Here is a 4,586-nt window from a genome sequence, read left to right on the forward strand (position 1 = left end):
AAAAGACATATACAAGTGGCTATGTACAAAAGCCAAAAATCACATCTATGCCGGAATGTCGATGTCGTAGAAGACCCATACATGAATCTTATGACCCCAAGAGGATAAAGGGCTCCCGCCCATGATGATGCTATCTATGCAACCATGTGGATGGAGAGGAAATCCGAGGCATGCAAAATCCAAGGCAATGGTCTCGCAATAATTTAGTGCAAGTGGAAAGGATAAGGAACCACTGTCAATGCCAATGTAGAGAGAGCCAATGTGATCTTCAGTTCATGGCATAAATATATATATATGTATGTATGTATGTATATGTATATATATGTATATGTATGTATATATATATATGTATATGTATATGTATGTATATATATATATATATATATATGTATATATATATATATAAAATAGTAGCTTCATCATCGTTCAAGGCTCAACAAGCAAGGGTTGAAGAGTTGGGAAGCAAGGGTTGAGAAGCAAGGGGTTATATTTTAAGTGGAAAGAGCGGTGGTCACGCTGGTATATTTGCAAAACCAAGAAAGTTGTGGCCACTATGAATCTCATGGATGAGGGAGAGGACACCAATGGATGATGAATTTCCATTTGATGTTGGTGCTATGGATAATGGACACATTATGATCAACATGATATCCCAAGAGTCTCAAATTTCTGAACTTTTAGTATGTGTTTGTTCTATATCTAGAGAGCTAAGGGTGGATTACAAGGATCCATAAACGATAATTTTCTATAAGGTATATACATATTTTATTTTTTGATTATATATCATTTTTAGGGGTTGAGGTATGGCCCCGACTTCTCTATAAATTGTTAATAGTGATCTATTTGATTGATTTACTATTTACAGTTTGTATTCTTTTAAACAATAGTATATGCCTAAATAAAGAATGTCTTATCCGCAATCTCAAGTTGAAATGCAAAAATCTTTGTGAAAAGGATTGTTTTCTTAAGAAGGTAACATGGATTCTAGTCCTATAGTTTAGTTGAGTAAATGGATTGTTATCTTGGTTAAATTAAGGTACAGGTACAACTCTCCCTGCCTTGACGCTGTCCCGTTTTTGTGCTTGTATAGCCGGACGGCGGAGATGTTAGTAAGGCCTAGAGTTGGCCCATGGTATCCCTCATACCGTTGGGAGAATGAGGTTTGCCGATTGAGGCAAGTGATTGTGATGCTGCCTAGTTTTGAGGGCCTAGGCTACTGCGATGAATTAGCCCACCCTAGTGCGCAGACATCCCTCTGAGGGGCGAGAGGATCGAGCGATGGAGCCTGAGAGGGCGACAGGCCGGCTTGAGTCCTCACCACAGTGGCCGACGATGAGGTGTATGGTCCCGTAGGGTTTTGCCCAACATGTAGAGGCTAGAAGGCGGAATTCTAGATCATCGGTGGTATAAAGGAAAAGAATAAGAGAGCCGGTTTGGCTATATGAAATTGATTCATGTATAAACTTTTTTATAAATCTTGTCTTTGATATTTGTGTACTGTGGAAAAAGGTTGTTTTAACAAACCTTGTGAAAAGGATCTTAATTAAGGAACACGTTTATTTATGTCAAACAGTGTGGTAGGATTTATTAGAAAACAAATTGATGCGTGAGTAGGGCGGAAAGTGGGAGGATGGAATGCCCTGACAGCACCATCCGGGTGGACCCGATTAGTCAACAACTTTCCAACATATTAAGTGAAAGCCCTATGTTAGATAAATAGGTTCTCGAGCAATTCTATTCTAGACGACTAGGCCAACGGGCTGTGCCTTGCATGGATGAGGAAAAAAGCATTGTCTCTAGGAATCAAGACTAGTACTTGCCCAAATTATGATCAATAACCCTATGGGTGATTTGATTTTTAGAAGACCACGCTCCCCCTGCGGGATAGAACTAGGTCTTATCTATGAATCGTATCCTTGAATCTCTCCATGGTCAAGGTGTCGATGAGTAGGTAATTTTCTCCAAGATAAGACTTAGTGGACTATCTTAAGTGTTTCCCCTATTTTTCGAAGGGGGAACCTTACAAGTGGTATCAGAGAGGATCTTAGTTCCTAAGATTTGTTTTTCAAAGGTTAACTATCAAGGGTTAAAACAAGTGATTGTTTATCATATGAGGATGAATCAATCATCTCTACTGGCCATAGAAGTGATTTGAATATCCTCACATGTTGAGACAATCATCCTATGAAATTGTGCTTATATCTTGGGGGTGCACACGCAAGATATTTGTACAATAAATTTGAGAAATAAGATTGGGGAGAAAACCTTTTGTGAGAAAAAACATAGGGTGATCAAATTAAGAAACTAGTGAGAGACTGAATGACTAGAAGGATAGACCGAAACTTGTTTAGAGAAATTTTCAGGATATATCTCATTAACTTGCATATTATAAGTTATTAAGATTATAACTCCATTAAGATTTGAATAGTTGATGTGTGAATGCAATCCATTGGATGCTTTACACTAGGACGATCATCCAAGATCTTGAACCCATCTCAGACAAACATGGGTCTAACATCGACGAATGTGTAATTCCCAGAGGATCATGCTCTTAGATGTGTTAATCCCAAGATACTAGATGTGTAATTTTCAGAAAACTAATCATCTCACATGTGTTAATCCTTATAATCTTTTGGATGTGTCAATCCCAAGGCACCAGATCTGTAATTCTCAAAAAATGAAGATCTTAGATATATTAATCCAGAGTGCCTTTAGATGTGGCACTATGATCAGTATTTAAACTTTTCATGGGTACAATGAAAGAAGCAAGTTCACCCTTGCTCGTCTTTAAAAATTGTAAGAAATGCTGAATTAGTTGGAAGCACTATTTTCAATCTAACCACTAGAACTAGAATCAGTTATGGGATGCCATGAAAGTCCACCTTCGTGAAAGGTTTTGTCCTCTAGGATTTCAAGAGGATAAAATGAATGATTTTTTGGAGCTAACCCAAGAAAGGAAGACCCTAAAAGAATACCACCAAAGTTTTGTTAAACTTCACAAATTTGCTCTAGAGATGGATGAGGTAACTCTTCTCCATTGATTCATTTGGGAAGGTTAATCCACCATTAAAGAACCTCGAAAAAAATACAAAACCATCCTCTATTTCACAAGCCATAATTATAGCCAGAGACTATGATAAAGTTTCTTTTATATAGAAAGTGTCGAGAAGGACATGTTAATCAACAAGAGGTCTCCTAATTCAAGAGGAACATCAAGCCCACCCCTGGCTATAAGAAATCATGAGCTAGAGTAGAAATTAGGTCAAGAAATAGGGATAGCAGAGTTAAAGATAACCAAATTCAACAAGTATTTCTATGAGTAAATAGAAGAAGATTAGTGCAAGATTCATGTGAAGTAATGTGCATGATGAATAGAGTTATTCTACAAGACGATACTAAGATTATGAAATTGCTATCATAGGTTAGATTACGTAAAGGATTGATTCCCTTACGTTTTTCCATGATAATTTGTTAAGTACCATATTACATGGGGGTATAAAATAAGAAATTCGAAGGTTCATAGCATTTGAGAGGTATATGGATGCATGAACTTAGAATAATAAGGCAAATTAACTTTAGAATAGTAGACCTTTTGGAGGCACAACAAAACAAGCCAAACACATGAAATAAGGGACTCGGAACAATGTTTAGATAAAAGAAGATTTCTACCTAGTGGGGACACCACTTTGAAAGAGACGGGAGGATTAACTTAGATACTACCCTAGCTCACGAGATGAGGATATCTCGAATCTTTTAAGTGGGGGAGATTGTAAGGTCCCTCCCAAGCCACGTATGTATGTGTCTCTTTTAATATAGATTTCAAGAAGGAAAGAGAGTGCACTTAGAGAAGAGTGAGACAATAAGGCAAGAAACATTAGGAAAGTGTTAGAATAAAAATATTAGCTCCAAAAATCCTAAAAGAAAAAAGAACATAAGAATAGTTCTATTAAGAGATAAGTATCCCCAAAAATAGAATTTCGAATTTAGGTGATAAGAGGTCATATTTAGAGTACTTTTACTCATTTAGAGTTCATGCATACTAAAAATGTGAAAAAACAACGCGTTTCTAAAGATGGCGCGTTTGTGGCTATATAAGATGTTTTTACCTATTCTGCCCATGCTAGCTTATAGGCCAGATGCCTTCCCGTTCTTTTGACTGGTTATACAATCATATTCTGAGTTTTTGTCAGAGAGTTATGACCGAAACAATTTGTTGTTTCTGTCAGGGTTTCTACACAGAGAAAACTGTGAGAAGGCAGCAAGTAGCCTCAAGGTAATCCTAGAGTTTGAGATGTATATATTCCTTCATTGTTATCTAATATCTTAGAAAAGAAGCTTAGATTGCTATGGTCTTTCGGAGGAAGAGACCAAAACTCCATAGCTTTTCTTTTAGAGAAAGAATAGTATCCCGTAGCCCTGTAAGAGAAGAAGGCTATTTTGCATAGACCTTAGAAAGAGAGAAGAGTCACAGTATATAAGTAAGAGGAGATAAAGCATGGAGATTATTGGATGATTTCAATCAAAAGACAAGGTATTAGAAGACTCTATTCTCATATGTCAAGTTCTAATGCTCTTGTTAACGAGCA

The sequence above is a fragment of the Cibotium barometz genome, chromosome 49, assembly GCF_041138505.1.
Source record: "Cibotium barometz isolate CiBa-2024 chromosome 49, ASM4113850v1, whole genome shotgun sequence".
NCBI classification, from domain to species: domain Eukaryota; kingdom Viridiplantae; phylum Streptophyta; class Polypodiopsida; order Cyatheales; family Cibotiaceae; genus Cibotium; species Cibotium barometz.